At 39.9% G+C, this 20,665-nt stretch overlaps 1 protein-coding gene across 1 annotated transcript in view; it reads right to left on the bottom strand.

Annotated features, from left to right (window-relative positions):
* The window catches only part of PPP2R3A (protein phosphatase 2 regulatory subunit B''alpha), a 226,699-nt gene extending 209,424 nt beyond the window's left edge, over window positions 1-17,275 (bottom strand). Inside the window, exon 1 of the mRNA XM_024131901.3 lies at window positions 17,149-17,275. The gene's annotated coding sequence lies outside the window, so the exon portion shown is untranslated. The remainder of the gene's footprint in view (window positions 1-17,148) is intronic.
* Window positions 17,276-20,665: the final 3,390 nt, after the last annotated feature.

The raw sequence follows: 20,665 nt of genomic DNA on the forward strand, positions 1-20,665 counted from the left end.
CACTTATATGTGGAATCTAAAAAAAACATACAAATGAATTTATTTACAAAACAGAAACAGACTCACAGACTTTGAAAACAAACTTATGGTTACCAAAGGGGAAAGGTGCAGGGAGGGATAAATTAGAGGAGTTTGGGATTAACATATACACACTACTATATATAAAATAGATAATCACCAAGGACCTACTATATAGCACAGGGAACTCTACTCAATATTCTGTAATAACCTATATGGGAAAAGAATCTAAAAAAGAATGGATATATGTATAATGGAATCACTTTGCTGTATACCTGAAACTAAAAGACCACTGTAAATCAACTGTACTCTTATATAAAATAAAAATTAAATTTAAAAAATGGACTTGGCACCAAATGTATATTGAAATGTAGGCTGAAATTTAATCCACATTACAGCATCCAAAACAAACAAATGTTAAAAACCTGATACTTGGAATTCTTCCATTTTGAGCTTATAAAAATCAACTCTTACTTGGATAATTTGGAGGTTCAGTTTTTTTTGTTTGTTTTTTAAATTTATTTATTTATTTATTTATTTTTGGCCGAGTTGGGTCTTTGTTGCTGTGTACAGGCTTTCTCTAGTTGTGGCGAGCGGGGGCTACTCTTTGTTGCGGTGCACGGGCTTCTCATTGCGGTGGCTTCTCTTGTTGCGGAGCATGGGCTCTAGGCGTGCGGGCTTCAGTAGTCATGGTTCGTGGGCTCTAGAGTGCAGGCTCAGTGGTTGTGGTGCCCGGGCTTAGTTGCTCTGTGGCATGTGGGATCATCCCGGACCAGGGTTCAAACCTGTGTCCCCTGCATTGGCAGGTGGATTCTTAACCACTGCACCATCAGGGAAGCCCTGGAGGTTTAGTTTAATCAAGGTAGAAGAAATGGTTTCATGCTGCTCTTTGAGAGAAGTTCTCAGCAAACATACACTTCAGATCTTTATCACCAATAAACAAAAAGCCAGTTGGACAGAATAACATTGTATATTTTTTTCTTTTTCATATTTTCAAGTATTTAAATCTTTCCTTTTTAGAATCTGAAGTACCTAAACAGAGTATGATCAATTATAATAAAATAAACATCCAGCTATCTATAACACTAGTTGTATAGTAAGTTGAAAATGAAGTCTTTTTAGAGCAAACCTCTTCCTTATTTCATACCACATGGAGTCTCTCAACTGACAATTCATTTTAGAAAAGAAATCGTCTGAATTTGATTAGACCCCTTCTATGTTTCCTGATATTCAATACAGTATCTTTACCTTGCTATTTGTATTTGGTTAACCAACCTGAAATTTTCTCTAGAGTAGCTTTAAGAATAGGAAATAGCAAATGCCAATTATATGCATGTATGAATACACATGACTTTAAGGCATGCCTGGCTAATGTTTTTATATTTAAAATGATTTTAAAAACCCTTTTATTTTGAGTTAATTATAGATTTCCAGAAGAACTGCAAAGAGAATACAGAGAATTCCCTTATACCCTTCACCCAGCTTCCTTTAATCATGTAGTTTTTTAAGTATTAGAAACATCGATATTTCATAAAAATTTTGATCAGATGAATGCAAATTACGTATTTCATAAAGAGCATCTTGAAATAGTTTTGCAGAACTATCATTTTTCATGCTCCTCATTAATCTATGATATCTTGACATGTGTTTCACACATGTTCCATCTTTAACCAACAGTCCATTATGAGTACAAATTAAACTATACTGAAAACTAAGAACAACACTTAAAAACAGTATAATGGTCCTTCTTAAACTCTTCCAAACAGTAGAAGAGGAGGGAATACTTCCAAACTCATTTTATTTTATTATTTAAAAAAAATTTTTATTGGAGTATAGTTGATTTACAATGTTGTGTTAGTTTCAGGTGTACAGCAAAGTGAATTAGTTATAAATATACATATATCCACTCTTTTTTAGATTCTTTTCCCATATAGGCCATTACAGATTATTGAGTAGAGTTCCCTGTGCTATAGAGTAGGTCGCATTTACTTATCTATTTTATATACGGTAGTGTATATATGTCAATCCCAATCTCCCAATTTATCCCTCCCCACCCCCACTCCCTGGTAACCATAAGTTTGTTTTCTACATCTGTGACTCTACTTCTGTTTTGTAAATAAGTTCATTTGTACCCTTTTTTTTTAGATCCCACATATAAGTGGTATCATATGATATTCATCTTTCTCTGTCTGACTTGCTTCACTCATTATGACAACTCTAGGTCTGTCTATGTTGCTGCAAATGGCATTATTTTGTTCTTTTTAATGGCTGAGTAATATTCCATTGTATATATGTACCACATCTTTTTTACCCATTCCTCTGTTGATGGACATTTAGGTTGCTTCCATGACCTGGCTATTGTAAACCGTGCTGCAATGAACACCGGGGTGGGATGCATGTATCTTTTCGAATTATGGTTTTCTCCGGGTATACGCCCAGTAGTGGGATTGCTGGGTCATATGGTAGCTCTAATTCTAGTTTTTTAAACAACCTTCATACTGTTCTCCATAGTGGCTGTACCAATTTACATTCCCACCAACAGTGTAGGAGGGTTCTTTTCTCCACACCCTCTCCAGCATTTACTGTTTGTAGATTTTTTTGATGATAGCCATCTGACCAGTGTGAGGTGATACCTCATTGTAGTTTTGACTTGCATTTCTCTAATCATTAGTGATGTTGAGCATCGTTTCATGTGCTTTTAGGCCATCTGTATGTCTTTGGAGAAATGTCTATTTAGATCTTCCACCCATTTTTTGATTGGGTTATTTCCTTTTTTTGATATTGAACTGCATGAGCTGTTTGTATGTTTTGGAGATTAATCCCTTGTCAGTTGCATCATTTGCAAATATTTTCTCCCATTCTGAGGGTTGTCTTTTTGTTTTGTTTATGGTTTCCTTTGCTGTGCAAAAGCTTTTAAGTTTAATTAGATCCCATTTGTTTACTTTTGTTTTTATTTTCATTACTCTAGGAGGTGTGTCAAAAGGATCTTGCTGTGATTTATGTCAAAGAGTGTTCTGCCTATGTTTTCCTCTAAGAGTTTTATAGTGTCCGGCCTTACATTTAGGTCTTTAATCCATTTTGAGTTTATTTTTGTGTATGGTGTTAGGGAGTGTTCTAATTTCATTCTTTTATATGTAGCTATCCAGTTTTCCCAGCACCACTTGTTGAAGAGACTGTCTTTTCTCCATTGTATATTCTTGCCTCCCTTGTCATATATTAGGGGACCATAGGTACGTGGGTCAAACTCATTTTATGAGGCCAGCATTACCCTTAATTCAACCAGACAACAACACTGTAAGAAAAGAAAATTACATGACAATATCCTTGATGAAAAAAGATGAGATGAAAATCCTTAACAAAATATTAGCAAATTGAAATCAACAATACAGTAAAAGAATCATATACCATGGTCAAGTGGAATCTATTCCAGGGGTGCAAGGATGGTTCAACACCCACAAATCAATCAACATGACACACTGCATTAACAAAATGAAGGATAAAAAGCATATGATCATCTCAATAAATGCAGAAAAAGCATTTGCCAAAAATCACAATCCATTCATGATAAAAACTCTCAACAAACTGGAAATAGAGGAAATATACCTCAACATAAGAGAGGCCATATATGACAAGCTCACAGCTAGCATGACATTCAACAGTGAAAAGCTGAAAGCTTTTCCTCTAATATCGGGAACAAGACAAGGAGACCCACTCTTACCACATTTATTCAACATGGTATTTGAAGTCCTAGCCAGAGTAATTAGGAAGAAAAAGAAATAAAGGAATCCAAATCAGAAAGGAAGAAATAAAACTATATAAACGACACAGTATTACATATAGAAAACTCTAAAAACTCTACTAAAAAACTGTCAGGACTAATAAACAAATTCAGTAAACTTGCAGGATACAAAATCAATATACAAAAATCAGCTGCACTTCTATATGCTAATAATGAGCCATCAGAATGAGAAATTAAGAAAACAATAGCATTTACACTTGCATTAAAAAGAATAAAATACCTAGGAATAAAAGGAGCTCAACATCACTCATCATCAGAGGAATATAAATCAAAACCACAGTGAGTTATCACTTCACACCTGTGAGAATGGCTATTATCAGGAAGACAACAAGTAATAAGCATTGGCCAGGATGTGGAGAAAGGGGAACCCTTGTGCAAGGTAAAGTAAATTGGTGCAGCCCCTAAGGAAAATAATACAGAGGTTCCTCAAAAGATTAAAAATAGAACTACCATATGATCCAGCAATTCCACTTCTGGGTATGTATCTGAAAGAAATGAAAACACTAACTTGAAAAGGTATCTGCACTCCCATGTTCACTGAAGCTTTATAATAGCTAAGACATGGAAACAACCCAAGTTGCTTTTTAAATGGGAAAAACATTTAAATAATTGGTTTATTAATTTCCAAAAAGCAATTACTGATACAGAAACTATTATTGCCTTCAATTATATAAATTAGTTCTAAATCAATTTATAAGTTAATTCTAAAATTTCACATGGAAGTGGAAATGTGAAAGAAGAGTCAAGAGAACCTTAGGGTGGTGGGGACAAAGACAAAGTAGTAGCAGTATTTTTTCCTTAAACTGAGCAGTGGGTAACAAGTGTTCATTGTACTGCTATGCTTTACATCTTACATATGTTTTATAAATATTGTGCTGTAGATGTTTAATATTTTTAAAAAGAACAAAGAAAGAAGACCTTGCCTACCAAAAATCACAATGTATTATCAAGCTATAGTAATTAAAAGTGTGTTAATAGCACAGAAGCAAAGATCAGTGGAACTAGAGTCCTAAAACCAACCTATACATATATGAGAATCTATTAACTGATAATTTGACATGCCACTTATTAGAAAAATTATTATTCAAATGGATAGCCAACTGAACAAGAGTCCTCCCTTGCACTATTCACAAAAATAAATTCCAGATGAATTAAAGATTTAAATTGTATATAAAAGTATAAGAAAATGTAAGATACTATGTTTATATCTTAAGGCAGGAAAGACATCCATTAAAAAGTTAGTTAAAAAAAAAAAAAGTAAAGTCAAAAGCCATGAGAGCAAAGATAGGTAAATCTGACATCAAAATTAAAAACCATTACTAACAAAGGGAGAGGACTACAACAGATTGGAGGAAAATGTACCATTTTCATAAATAAAGAATGAATATCTAGAAGCCAAAGAACTCCTATAAATAAATAAAAAGTATTTGCTATGCTGCATATAACAGGAAAAAACAAAAATAAGAGTGCTTAAACAAAACAGAAGTTAAATTTCTCTTATGCAAAAGAAGTTGAGGGCTGGTGCAGCAGCTTGACCAAACGTTCAGAGACCCAGACTTTCTGGCTCACTGAGCTACCACCATGGTCCTCATAGTCTAGGATGGCTGTTAGAGCTCCAGTCATTACATCTGTGTTCCAATATATAGAATGTGTGAAGGGATGAGGGAGTGCCTCCTCTCTTGAAAGAGACTTCAGAAAGTCATTTCAAACCCTTCTGCTTATGTATTGTTAGCTAAAACTTACATAGTTATACTTAGCTCCAAGGAAGCCAAAGAATATAGTCTTCTGGATGGGCAGCAATGGACCTGGCTAAAAACTGGGGTTCCTATTACTAAAGATGAAGGAAGAATGGATCACAGGAGGTAACCAGCATTCTTTGCTATGCAATACAAATAGAAAAGAAGAAAAGAAGTACAAATGGTCAAAAATTAGAAAAGATGCTCAACCACATGGAAATAAAAAAACAAGGAGAGAGGAGTTTAAAAAACTTTTGAGAGAGGCAAAAATTTGCCAGTTGGTAAAGGCATGAGGATTTTTGTCCCCTGTTAATTTTTTATTTTTAACAAAGAGAATGTATTCTATATTCCCAGTGTAACTAAAAGTAATAAAAAAGTAATAAAATATTTTATTTATTAAAAAACATAAACACATGACTGCTTTTAATTATATTTCATATTATATAGTTACATAATATTAGTATAGATACCTTGGGGACCAATTTGGCATTATCTATTAAAATTTTGATTATATGACTATATGACCCAGTAATTCCATCTTTCAGTTGTTTATACAATATAAACATTCACACATTTGCATAAGTACAAGGATGTTCATTGCAGTAATGTTTAAAAGAGGAAAAACTGGAAACAACCCAAGTGTTCATCAGCAGGGGAATAGCCCTACTTAATTTTCTTCATAGCACTATTACCACTATCTGAAATTACATTATTTATTTATCTACTTATTTGTCATCTAGGAAATTAGCTCATCCAGGAAAAGAGTAGAGGCAAGGAGAACACATTTATATAATACTTGTTTGGTTAAAAATTCATTAGAAATAATGCATTGTCTTTTAAAATAATGAATCAAAACAAACACCATTCCAGCCTTTAATAACATGATCCTGCCAGAAGGCCCTCATGAAGGCCTGCAGGTTTACAGACAAGCTGAGAAACAATGACCCAGATGAAGCCTCTTAACCTGCTATCCAGAGAGACCGTCACTGGACATGACCTGTTGCCCTTTTCTTTAGAGTCTGAGGCATTTCACAGTAGAATCAACACACTCTCTTCATTACGTGGAACCCTTAACTGCCTTTAATACATGGATTCCAATACTGCTGCCAACACTGAGTGAACCTCCACTCACTGAGCAGGGCCTGCCATGTGAAACAGGTACCAACTAGAATGCCAGGAGAATGCCAAGATTGCTAAGACGTACCATGCTGAGAGAAGACAAAATGCTGACACCTGAGCCACAGTGCTCGGGGCTTGGCGTTGGTAGGAGTGCTGTGCTCATGAGTACCCATAGCAGGAGCATTCCAGGGCTCCATCCTCAAGGCTGTGAAACAGGGACTATGCCTGTGATCATGAAATGGAAGGGCTCAGTGTGCCTTTGCTATGATTTCTAAGTCCTTAATGACATACCCATTCACAGACACTAATCTCTGCTTTTTATTTCTAACCTCACAGACAAGCAGTTTTCAAACTGCTTAAAACAAAACAAACAAAACAAAACTGGAGAGACTCAGTTCAAAAGAAAGCTTAAAGATGAATAAACATACGGGGGCACGGGAGAGAAATAGCCTCAGTGCTCGGTCTTGGGGTGATGGGAGGAACACCCAGATTATTGAGAGATCTGGGAAGAAGAGTTTGAAAGGGAAGGGAGTGCTGCAGAAAATGAACTTTAACAAAGACCTGAGAGAAGGAGCTTTGTAAATATTAGGGGAAAGCAAAGGTCCTGAGGCAGGGATGTAGCTGCTTTGTTGAAGGAAGAACAAGAACCATTTGTGACTGGGACAAAGTAAGCACAGGGGAGAGTAGTAGGAGATGAGGTCAGAGAAATAAAAGGGGGTTTAGATTATGTAGGGCCTTGTAGGTAAGTGTAAAGCCTCTGATCAGAGAACTTACTTTTAAGAGGGTCCCTCTAGCTGCTAGGAAAGCAAGGACAGTAGCAGGGAAAAAGAGGCTATGACAGTAATCCAGGTGAGATACAATGGTGGTTTGGACAAGGTAGAAGCAGTAGAGATATTGCGATGTGACCAATTCTAGATACATTCTAAATGTAGAGCCAAGAGGGTTTGCTGATAGACTGAATGTGGGGTGAAAGAGAAAGAAGAGAGTCAAAGATGTTACCAAGGTTTTTGGCCTGGGTTCCTGGAAGAATGGAGCTGCTATTTACGGAGATGGGACAGGCTGTGGGAAGAGTGGGTTTTAGAGGGGAAGAGGAGGAGTTCAGTTTTGAGATGTCTGTTAGATATCCAAATGGAGAGGTCAAGTAGGCACTTTGATATCAGAGTATGAGATTCAGAGAAGAGGTCTAACTTGGAGAAAAAAATTGGTAGTCCTTGGTGGTAGCAGTTGGTGTAGATTTAAGGTCATGAGACTGGGTGAAATGACAAGGAAATACGGTTGATAAGGAAGAATAGAGGTTTGAGGAATAAACAGCTCTGCAATTTTCAGAGGTCAGGAAGATGATGACAACAAAAAGACTGAGAAAGAATCACCAGTAAGGTAGGAAGAAATCCAGAGAATGTAGTACTCTGGAAGCTAAATGAAGAAAGCATTTCAAAGAAAGGAATAATCAACTGTGCAAAATGCTGTTGAAAGGTCAAGTAAGAAAAAGACTGAAAACTTACTCACTGGAGTTAGCAATGTGGAGGGTAAAGGCCTGACTCAAGAGAGAGGACTCAAGAGAGACTGGTGGAAAGGAACTGGACTGAGTGAGTTAGACAACAGAGAGGAACAGATTTGGAGGAGGATGCAGGGTCAAGAGAGAGTTTGGGCTTGTATCATAAGGCACTGTATCTCTAGTATCTAGCAAAGTGCCAGGCACATAGTGGTAACTCAATAAATATTTGTTGATTGAGGTGAATGAGATCACTAACCACTGAATCAGGAAATAGTCTTAGTTCTAGAAGTTTAAAAGCTGATATATTGAAATGTGAGAATTCTTGGTTCAATAAAAAGAACTGCCTTTATTCTCCTTCAAAGCCTGAAAACTCTTTAGTTTTGAAAACTATGACGCTCACACCTATAACAGCTATCCCTAAATTTGAGAAGAGGGACTTCCCTGGGGGCGTGGTGGTTAAGAATCCAAGCAATGGTCCAGGAAGATCCCACGTGCCGTGAAGCCACTAAGCCCGTGCACCACAACTACTGAGCCTGCGCTCTAGAGCCCGAGAGCCACAACTACTGAGCCCATGTGCCACAACTACTGAAGGCTGCGTGCCTAGAGCCTGTGCTCCAAAACAAGAGATGCCAACACAATGAGAAGCCCGCGCACCACAACGAAGAGTAGCCCCCTCTCGCCGCAACTAGAGAAAGCCCACATGCAGCAACGAAGACCCAACACAGCCAAAAAGAATAAATAATAATAAATAAATAAATTTATTTAAAAAATAAATAAATTTGAGAGGAATAGCAACAGAATTTGACAAATGCATGCTCTACAAAAAAATATACCTTTAATTCTGGATGGGTACAACGTATCCAAATACCTTTTGTACCTGGGACTCTGTGACTGACTGGATCCCAGCCCTCTAGTTATGTCATGACTCACTATGCACTAGAATGGAAGACTCTTGGTGGCTGCTGAAGGATCATACCACTCTTGGTGGTATCTACTAGACAAGGGTCTAGTAATCAGAATATATAAAGAACTCTTAACTACTCAACAACAAAAAAGACAAACAGCCCAATTAAAAAACAGGCAAAGAACTTGAATAGACATCTCTCCAAAGAAGATATACAAATGGCCAACAAACACATTAAAAGACGCACAACATCATTAGTCATTAGAGAAATGCAAATCAAAATCACAGTGAGATATCACTTCACATCCACGAGGATGGCCATAACCAAAACCAAACCAAAACCAGAAAATAACAAGTGTTGACGAGGACGTGGAGAAACTATAACTTTCAAACACTGATAGTGGAAATGTAAAATGGTTCAGTTGCTGTGGAAAACAGTTTGGTGGTTCCTCAAAAAGTTAAACATAGAATCACCATATGATCCAGCAATTCCACTCCTAGGTATATATACAAAAGAACTGAAACAGGTATTCAAGTAAAAATTTGCACACGAAAGCTCTTGGCAACACTATCTACAGTAGCCAGAAGGTGTAAACAACTGAAATGTCCATCAACTGATAAATGGATAAACAAAAGGTGGCATATCCTTTCAGTGGAATTATTATTCAGTCAAAGACAGGAATGAATATTATTCAAAGAAAGGAACACATGCTACAACATGAATGAACCTTGTAAACATCATGCTAAATGAAAGAAGCCAGACACAGGAAGTCACATTTTGTGTGATTCCATTTATATGAAATGTCCAAAATAAACAACTCCATAGAGAAAGAAAACAAACTGGTGGTTTCCAGGAAATAGGGGGAGAAAGGGATGGGGAGTAACTGCTTAATGGGTACACGGCTTCCTTCTGGGGTGATAAAAAATGTTCTGGAATTAGATAATGGTTATGGTTGCACAACACTGTGAATGTATCGAGATTCACTGATTGTACACTTTAAAATGATTAAAATGGTTAATTTTATGTTATGTGAATTTTAACTCAATATAAACAATAAGTCACATAGCTCACACTTGACAGACCAAGGTCATGCACCCACAAACTGACTCTAAATCCTATTACCATGCAACCACTGTCGTCATCCTATTACCATGCAGCCACTGTCGTCTACTTTACAAACCAAAGGAGCTCTGGACAACCTTGGCAGTGAACTTTTCCCTCCATCTATCACCATCAGGCATAGTACCTAACTATATTTGTGATAAAAGAATTCCTACAATTGCCTAAGCACATACAAGTTTCTAAACAAAATATTTTCTTATCATAAACTCCAGTATAAACCTTAAACCAAAGTCTGCTATTCATGTCACAAAGTCATCCTTCATTTAGAAGTTAACCATCATGCACCTAACTGATGAACCAATGACAGCTATGAAGGACAATCCCTTACAAGATGATACTCCTGTTTGCAAAAAGAGTACAGCAATGGGGCTTATGCCTTCAACTAATAAATACCATTCTTCACTAATAATCCTTGGCATTTTCCAACCCCTGTGGTTTCTGTTCTGCTGGTAGATCACAACTCTTAGAAACATGAAGTGTAAAACTGACCTTTAAACCCTCTTGTGCCAGATTAAGGTTGCCAGTGAGGCAGAAATGGATAAATGACAGATTGGTAGTGAACATCTGCATTACAACCCACTCCAGAGAGTCATTCTAATCCAAAGTCTTCAAGGTAACAGCATTCATACAACCTTTTGGAAACCAAAGTTTGTTTGGTGTTCTCTTCTTCTTCTCTCTGAGCTCAATGAGGGTCTACTTCTCCAACTTATATCCATACCCTTTAATCACCATCAATGATAAAGATTTCAAAGTATGAGAAATGTTACATACAAGCAACTGGAAAACCAAACTGCAATATCAAGTTAATTAGAAAAAAACACAGCTGCAAAAACTATCCCTAGAAATGACAGCTAGATACATATTCCATGACATAGCCAAGTATTCCATTTTCAACATGCCAACAATCTGGTCTTTGTTCATCAGTTCACTGAAAGGATGATGTCAGGGTCACTGGAGCCCTGCTGGTCCTTAGGAGTTCTATGGCTTTCCAGATAAGAAAGAGACTAAGGGCCTAATCACCAACATCTGAGTCTCAAGGGTCCTGGCAAAATATCTCCTCAGTGAAAAGCACAAAGTCTCCAAAACAAATATAAGCAAGACCCCTCTGAAATGGGGTAGACGGGTAATCAGGCACGACTGAGATACCTCCCTGAAAAGTCAGGAGAAGCGTCTGGGTAACCAACACAGACTAAGCACCTACCATAGAGACATGTAAGACACCTCCCCCTGCCTCATCACTCCCCTTTTGGTTAAACGTCTCAAAAGATTTTTCCAACATTCACCATTTCCATTTCCTTACTTTCTACCCACTTCAATCTGGCTTCTGCCTTTTCAATCTAAAACAGTTGTTGCTAAGGTCAAAGACTCCATTTGCTAAATTCAGTACATCATTTTAGGTCTACATCTTTACTTGATGACTCCTCTTTTTAAAATACTCTCTTCCCTTGCCTTTCATGACACATTTTAAACTGGAATTACATTTGAAAGTGAGCTTCTAAGACAAAAATCGAATATAGTTTAAATTACTCTAGAAAATTCTTTAAATGGCCTATTAAGTAAAGCCTAACGGATTTTTGTATGCATAACTCTATACAGTAATGAACAGCATATATGTATGCATGCAAAAAAAACAACAGTAAGTATACCTGCAAAATAGAACACTTTCTTTCATCTAATTAGAAACACCTTCAGGGCTTCCCTGGTGGCGCAGTGGTTGAGAGTCCGCCTGCCGATGCAGAGGACGCGGGTTCGTGCCCTGGTCCGGGAAGATGCCACATGCCGCGGAGCGGCTGGGCCCGTGAGCCGTGGCCGCTGGGCCTGCGCATCCGGAGCCTGTGCTCCGCAACGGGAGAGACCACGACAGTGAGAGGCCCGCGTACCGCAAACACCTTCAAATATATTCGGTTAAGTTTGCATACCTTAAGGGCAAGCAAGGTGTCATTCCACTGTATCTCTGGCCACTTCTCATCCCTCTCCTGGGGTTACCCTCCTTGACCCAACTTTGAAATGCTGGGCCTGAGCCCTCTTCTCTTCTTAATCTCTATCGATGGTTCTCAATTTCCACTGCTCAGTGGAATCACCTGAGGACCTTTTAAAAATCCCAGGCTGCAATTCAGAGCAAGCAAACAGAAAAAGAAATTGCAGTAGGCCCCAGCATTAGTATTTGTTAACCATTCAATGTTTCCAATGTGTAGCCAAACTGAGAATCACTATTCTATACTCTCTCCCTACAGCAGGCATCACACACTCATATGCCTACACAGTCAGAGAAGAAAATAAACAAAGCAGGCCAGGAATAAGTTTCAGGGAGTGGTAGGCTCTTTGGTGGACTAGAAAGCAGTTGAGATCAGCTGTGACAGAGCTCCAATCAACTGCTCTCATATAGGAAAGCCAGCTCAGGAGTGCTACATCTTCTCACTTTTAAAGAAGAGCTCCAAAATCTGGATTTTCATGGAAAATCTTCAGATTTTAAATTACTGGCAACTAACTCAAAATTAAACAACAACAAAAACCACTGTATGTGAAAAACAACACACATCTGTAAACCAGATTCAGATCTGGGCTGTGGGTGTACAACCTCTGCGTGGGGTAATTCCATCTACACCCTTCAATTTACACCTAAATATTTATATCCCCAGTCCATCACACCCTTCTGGGCTCTGGATTTGAATTATCAAATGCTTATGTGACATCTCCACTTCTCACCAGTCCCAAAGTGATCTGTAATTTAAACCACCTCAACCATTTATCCTTCCAATGTTCTCTAGCTCAGGTAACACCATTCACCTGGCTGGGTAAGTGAGAACCCTGGGCTTTATCCTATACAGTATTTCTCCCTCTCACTGCTTGGACCGTATCAATCAACAAATCCTATCAATTATGCCTCCCAAATATATCCCCTGCATCCATTTACTTCTCTCCATCTCCTCTGCTACCAACTTGGTCCCAGCTATCAGTTTTTCTCTACCTTTCACAGTGTAGTTTTCCCTCTGTATCCATGGATGTAAACCTGCAGATATGGAGGGCTGACTGTACTATGCCATCTTATATAAGGGACTTGAGCATCCGTGGATTTGGGTATCCAGGGGGGTCCTGGAACCAATCCCCAGCAGATACCAAAGGCTGACTGTATTAGCCAGCTCAGGTTATCATAATAAAATACCATAGACTGGGTGGCTTAAACAACAGAAATTAACGTTCTTACAGTTCTGGAGGATAGAAGTCCCAGATCAAGGTCCAGCAAGGTTGGTTTCTGGTAAGGACTCTCTTCCTGTCTTGTAAATGGCTATGTTCTCACTGTGTGCACATGGCCTTCCCTTCCTCCTCTTCTTATAAGGCCACCAATTTTATTGGATTAGGGCCCCACCCTTATGACCTCATTTAACTTTAATTACCTCCTAAAGACTATCTTCAAATACAGTCACATTAGGGATTAGGGCTTCAAAAAGCAATTTTAGGGGGAACAGTTCGCTTTATAACACATTGTAATCTTAGTTAGAATCAGTTTTCTCCAACATCCACTCATTTCCTTCCAAGCCATTCTCTCCAATATGACCAGAGTAATCTTTTACAACCACAAATATTTACAAATGTGTGTGTGTACATATCTGACCCAACAATTCCACTTCTAGGAATTTATCCTACAAATATATTCACACACATGTGAACTTGCATATGCATAGTATGATTTGTTATAGTAAATTATTGGAAACAATTTAAACGTCCCTCAATAGAGGAGCACAGTTTAAATGTCCCTCAGTAGAGGAACACAGTTTAAATGTCCCTCAGTAGAGGATCCATTAAATAATCTGTGGTGTATCTATACAATGGAATACTATACAGTCATTCAAAAGAATAAGAAAACTATATATTAGAATGGAAAGATTTCCAGGACATTGTTAAGAGAACAAAACAAAGAACAGAACAGTGTGTACAGTATGCTACCATTTGTGTAAACAACAGGAGGAAAGAATATACATTTGCTTGAATGTCACAGAAAATGTCTAGAATGATACATAAAACTACTAACAGTGGTTATCCCGCTGGAAGGTATGAGGAAAGTGGTAGCTGGGGGAGGAAATAAGACCCACTGCAGACATTCTGATCTAATGGGCCTGGAGCATGGCCCAGGCACTAGTATTGTTTTAAGTTCCTCTAGTGATTCTGATAAACAGGCTGGACTGAGAACTGCTGCTCACCGTGCCTTCACCTACTTTCGCAGCTTCATTTTGTATCATCTGGCCCCTATCACTCTCCATCCTCCAGCCATACTGGCCTCTGAATTCCCAGGAAAGGTCCTGCTCCTTCTGCCTGGAATATAGTCCCCCTAAGCTTTACCTTGTAAGTTCTATTTATTCTTCGGTCTATCTCCCCTTATAGGTTACTTCCCAAAGAAACCTTCCCTAGTTTCCAAACTAGGTCAGTACCCCTTTTTTATGTACTCAGAGCACCCTGTACTTCTTCCAGAATCTATCACAATTGTAATGAGGAACTGTAAAATTGTACATGTATGTGTCTGGCACTCTCTTTAGACTGTAAGGTCCAGGAGTGCAGAGACCACATCTGTGGCTTTTACCACTGTATTCCCAGACCTAAATTAAGGTCTGGCTGGCAAGGTAGGCTCTCTCTCAGATGTTTGTTAAATGAATAACTGCTCTTACCTTCAAACCCAGCAGAGTAGAAAAAATGACACAGAAGCAAATGAGGACAACGCAGTGTCATTAGTGTTAAGAGAGCGGTCCCTTTAGAACAGTGGTTCTCAACTGGGGGTGATTTTGGCCCTCCCAGGGGACATCTGGCAATGTCTAGAGGCATTTTTGAGTGTGGGTGGTGTGGGTTGTGTGACCGTTTGACTGTCACAACTGTGTGTGTATGCAGGCGGACTACTGGTAACTATTAACTAGAGGTCAGGAATGCTGCTAAACATCCTATAGTGCACCAGATAGCCTCCACGAGAAGAATTATCTGGTCCAAAATGTCAATGGTACCTCTAATTTAGAGGACGGTCATACTCAAAACGGTGATCAATTCTATTCCAGGCAGTGGGTTTTTTTTGGGGGGGAGGTGGGGTGAGGAGGATGTCAAGAAAAACTTCAGAGAGGAAGTAAAGCTTTAAGCTGTGTGTTGAAGGGTGGCATGGACCATATCAGTGTAGACTGTTTGCCAGAAGTAATGTGAAGCCTCTGAAGCGTTTAAAAGCAAAGTTATGGTTTGAACAGGTACCCCCCTCAAGCAGCCCATACCCCAATATTACTCATCTCCTTTATTCCCTTCTTGCTGAAACAAACCTTTCATTCTTTTAGGGCAGTGGTTTCAGCTAAACATTAAGGCCAAATTAAGTCAGACTAAGATAACATCGTATAGCCTTTTCAATCTCCAGAATGTTAGCTGCATTTTAAAATATGCAAATACTTATGAATACAAATAAATCTTTAACTGCTTAAAGTTCACATTATTTGTAGATAAAGTTATTTTTTGAACTCAACAGCCAGGTTGGTCCTGGTAAAGACTTCTCTAAAGCTTTCCATTTTTAAAAAAACCTTCTTTCCTCTGTCCTCAATTTCTGAGCTCCCAGAGTTAGAAAAGCTTCAAGTTTTTCCACAAGTATCTCATGCTATAAGTTCTTCTGCCAGAGAGGACAGGATGCAATAAGTGTGAATAAACTGTATGTATAAATTAGTCTATAGATTTTTTAAAAGGCTTTCACAAAGTCATGGATACTCCCGGAAGAAATGAAATTGAGGTAATTTAAAATAGTATGACCAAGAAAGAAAACCGTGTTTTACTATAACACAAGCCTGCTGCCTACTGAGCTGGAAACACACGCTCTGCTCTAGTATGGCTATTCTTAGGGTCTCAGACTGGGTGCTCTCTCTATGAGAAACTGAGGCCTGAGACTAACGAAGAACAAAGAAAAATGCTTGGCACGGAAGGTTTGGGCGACGTTTTGTACATAAAAGATTTGAAGAGGAAGACTTCCTCAGATTTTGGAAGGCATACTGATCACTCTTTTTTTGCTTACGTGTTAAAAATTTTTATTTCGTGTTTCCAGACCACTTCCTAATAAGAAAATACCTTATAATTTACAAAGAGCAATTTATCCTCCCTTACATTTGCTGACCACTAAAACTGGATACAGTTTCCTTAAGCTTTACCAGAGTCAGAGGATTGGGAATAATGTGAGCATAGCAGAGTTCAGATGCAACATCAACTCCAAGGCCGGCCAGCTGGTTTCCATCGAGAGGTCCCCCAGGAGAAAGCCCCTCCGAGGCGGCAGCCGGGGTCGGCGCGGGAGTGAGACCCACCGGGGCGGCCCAGCGGCGGGCGCGGAGCAAGGCCGGGGTCAGTCCGACCCCTGTTTACCTTTGTTTCAGGTACTCCCGCTCCCAGCCGGGCCCGGGATCCCGCCCGAGGCCGCGAGCTGGTGACACATCCTTCTTTGGCTAAGTCGGGCCGAGGTTGGTCAGGGGGCGGGGAAGGAAAATAAAGGCTCAGCGCCTAACGACGTGACTCTCAGTTCTTCCAAAACGTTGGCATTTGTTTCTCTGCCAAGCTTTCCTATTAACAAGTTCCCGAGGGTTGTACGGGCGAACTGGCCCCCCAGCCCCCCGAAAGTGGGAGGGACCAAGCCGTCCCCCGCCTTCCCTCCTCCGTGGGCGCCCCCGGGGCAGGCCGTTTCCACAGCTCCCAGGCTGACAAGGCCCGGGACCGAGCCGGGCATGCGGCGGCGCCCGCACCGCCTCGAACCCCGACTTGCGCGGCTCAGCCAGCAGGGCCAGCGCCGCGCTGCCCTGCCGACCCCGCCGGCCCCTGGGGCCAGGCCGGTCCCCGCCCTCAGGCCCCGGCCCCGCCCGCCCGGGCCTCCGCGCACCGCCCCCCGCCCTAGCCACAACCCGCGAGCCGAAAGCGGGGCGCGAGGGCTCCGGACCGAGCGGCGGGCGGCCCCACGCTTACCTCAGCGCCCGCGGCTCCTCCTCTGGCTGCTGCGTCCGCTCGCGCACAACGTTGGCCGCCAGGTCTCCCGGCGGCGCGGGATGTGGGCTGGGAAAGCGGCGCGTGAGGAGCTGAGGCCCAAGCGCGCCCCGCCCAGCCGCCCATCCACCCCCTCCCATCCCTCAGCCCCACCCTCTGCTGCGGGCTCGGCGCCCCGCCCCGCCCGCCAGGCTCCGCCCCTCCCAGCGGGTCCCGCCCACTCTGACGGCCAGAGAGTGAAAGAAAGGGGGCAGTCAGGGGCGCCGCAAGAGTCGCCACGGCCGCTGTCCGTGCAGTCCCCTGTATGGCGGGCCTTCGGCGATGCGATTCGTAGTGCTTACTACGATTTGGCGGATGAGAGTTTCACTCTCTGATTTATTATTACTGTTATCGTTGTTGTTATCTTCATTAGTTGTTTTGCCCTCCTGTAGCCGACTGGATGGTTTCATTGAGGCCAGAGACGGTGGACAGGTAGCCCTCACCGCTGACCAGACACTCCCTGTCATTCCGATCCTACCTGTGGCCAGCACCTGCGCCACGTCATTATGACATAGTGAACAAGTTGTGTGAATTTTGAAAGAAGAGATATTTATTTTTAACAGTTATTGTTAAATATAACACAAATATAGAAAGCCGTATAAAACCAATGTACAACTTATGAATTATCCTGAGACATAACACCCTTATAACCACTCCTGAGATTTAACACCATGTGAAACGGTCTGGTTTAAAACATAAATCTCATCGCTAGCTGGGGGTACTCAGCTTGGGAAGGTCCTCCCAAAATTGCCTTCCTTGTAACTGACACAGGAACTCATAGGCCACCTGCCCACAATCATGTGCTAAGAGCACATATGAAAAATGTGAAAAAGTGAAATTCTTAATTAAAAAGATAAATCAATAAATACATAAACATGTAAACAACTTAAAAAATAAGTCAGTCAGGAGATTGAACATGAGTAAGGAGCACCTAGGGGTGGGAGGTAGGTGGGTATGTGAAGACTTAAAAATAGCCAGGGATTAGGTGGCCTGCAAGGATAGGTCCTGGACACCTAGCTGTCCTCACTCTGTGTCACTAGCACCTAGCACGGCACCAGGCATATAATAGGTGCTGTGTGTGTATTATAGTTCAAGGAAAGAAAAATATTATATATGTATATATATATACAGTTGACCCTTGAACAAGGTTGGGCAGGTTAGGGGCATCTACCACCCACCCACCTCCCTTGCAGTGGAAAGTCCTCTGTACTGCTATCTCTACCTCAAAAACAAAGGAATTGATAAATGACTCACCTAAGGGCAGGAAGCTGAAAAAGTGGATAGAATCAGGACTCAAAACCCTAGCTGTTTTGACTCCACATACTGCAATCTCTAATCAAACAAAACTTTTCCCCACATTTAAAGATCTGTAACATGAAAATCCAAGTACCATATTTATTGAAAAATATCTGCATATAAATGGACCTGCAAAGTCCAAACCCTTGTTGTTCAAAGGTCAACTGTGTAATCACCCAACATGCTTTGCCTACTGAACAATTTCATCCAGGATCAGATCTTCCAATAGCTAAAATGATGTGCTCTATAAGATGCCTTCATGCCTTAGAAAGAAGTCATTATACTTTAAACCTTATACTGCTTTCCAGTTTTAAAAAAGCCCTTTCGTGTGCATTAGGGTATCTAACTTGAGACTTAGAGCAGTCATGTGAGAAAGGCAGGGCAGGACGGAAGGATTTTGCAAAGGTCACAGTGTAATGCATACCTGTAAGGAAGGGAAGTACACAATGAACTATACAACAATTTTAGTACTGCTGACCCTGCCAATCTCTGCTGGATTCCTGGTTTGCCTTGACAGTTTTATTACCTGAGTTTTTAACATTAGAGCTTTTTGGGCTCCTTTGCCATACATTTATATGCAGTATGACTTGAATTTATAAAGGACACAACATCTAACTTGAAATTTGATTCAGTACGACAGAGTTGGCATGTCTGTCGTAAACACCTTGGCGAATTAGGGTGGAGAGCTGCCAATTCGCCATCGTTTATTGAGCATACCAGCTCTGTGGTTTAGTGATGGAAATACAAAGAATAGAAAACGAGTAAGACATCATTTTTGCTCTCAAGGGGTTTATGGCCGAATTAGGGAGAACGATTTGAAAATAAATGAGAGTTTAATTTATTTGGATGGTAGGGGAACATTCCTGAGCACAATTAATTCTATTAGGTGTAGGGAGACAGTATGGCAAGTCTTTTCAGAGAAGAGAACATCTGATTTTTTTTAATTATGGAAAAAGATCAAATATTGCAAAAGCAGAGAGAATAATATGTGAACTACTATGCTCTCATTACTCAGCTTTAACAGTTACCATCCCATGGCCAATTTGTTCCATCTGTATCCTCACCTTCTCTTCCCCTCCCTGGATTATTTTGAAGCAAGTCACAGCAGCGTATTATTTCACCCATAAATATTCTACTGTGTATCTCTAAAAACTAAGGTCTATGTTTAAAAACAACAAAATCATTTATCTTTAAAAATTAATGATTTCTTAACATCTAGTCAGTATTCAAATTTCCCCAATTTTCTCAGAAATGTTTTAAATAGTTTATTTCTTCAAGTCAGGATTCAGACAAGATCCTCATATCATATTTTTTAAAAGATTATGCTCCTTTTTAATTTTTATTTATTTATTTTAAAATTAAAATTTAATTTAATTTTATTTTTTGGCTGCAACAAGCAGCTTGTGTGATCTTAGTTCCCCGACCAGGGATCAAACCTGGGCCCTTGGCAGTAAAAGCAAGGAGTCCTAACCACTGCACCGCCAGGGAATTCCCATCACATTGTATTTAGTGAAAACTCTTAAACCTTTTTCTTTCCGTGCACTTTATATACTGAAGAAATCAACAGTTGGTCCTGTGGATTTTTCCACATTCTGCACTTTACTGATTACACTCCTGAGGTGTTGTTTAACATGTTTCTCTACCCCTGTATTTCTCATAAACAGATAATAGAACTAGTGACTTGATCAGATTTAGGAAAATACAATCCATAATAAAGAGAAAAGTCAAGCAATCAAAAACAAACCCAGGACTATCATAGATGTTAGTATTAGCAGATAAAGACATTAAAACAGTTACTCTAATTGTGTTTTAAATGTTCAAAAAGTTAAGCAGAGACATGAGATGCATAAAAAGACCCAAATTCTACTTCTAGAGATGAAGATGACAATGTCTGAATAAAAATACACTGGACAGATTAGTGACAAATTAGATATTGCCAAAGAAAAGATTAGTGAACTTGAAGTCACACCAATAGAAATTTCCAAAATGAAGCATACATAGGAAAAAAAATTTTTTGAAAACATAAAGAGAATCAGTGAATTGTGGGACAATTTTAAGCGGTCTAACGTATGTAAATGAAGTCTCCAAAGGAGAGAGATGGTGACAAAAAATATTTGGATAAATGATGGCCTAAAATTTTCAAAATTGATGAAAACTATATACT

The sequence above is a fragment of the Physeter macrocephalus genome, chromosome 1, assembly GCF_002837175.3.
Source record: "Physeter macrocephalus isolate SW-GA chromosome 1, ASM283717v5, whole genome shotgun sequence".
Classification (NCBI taxonomy): domain Eukaryota; kingdom Metazoa; phylum Chordata; class Mammalia; order Artiodactyla; family Physeteridae; genus Physeter; species Physeter macrocephalus.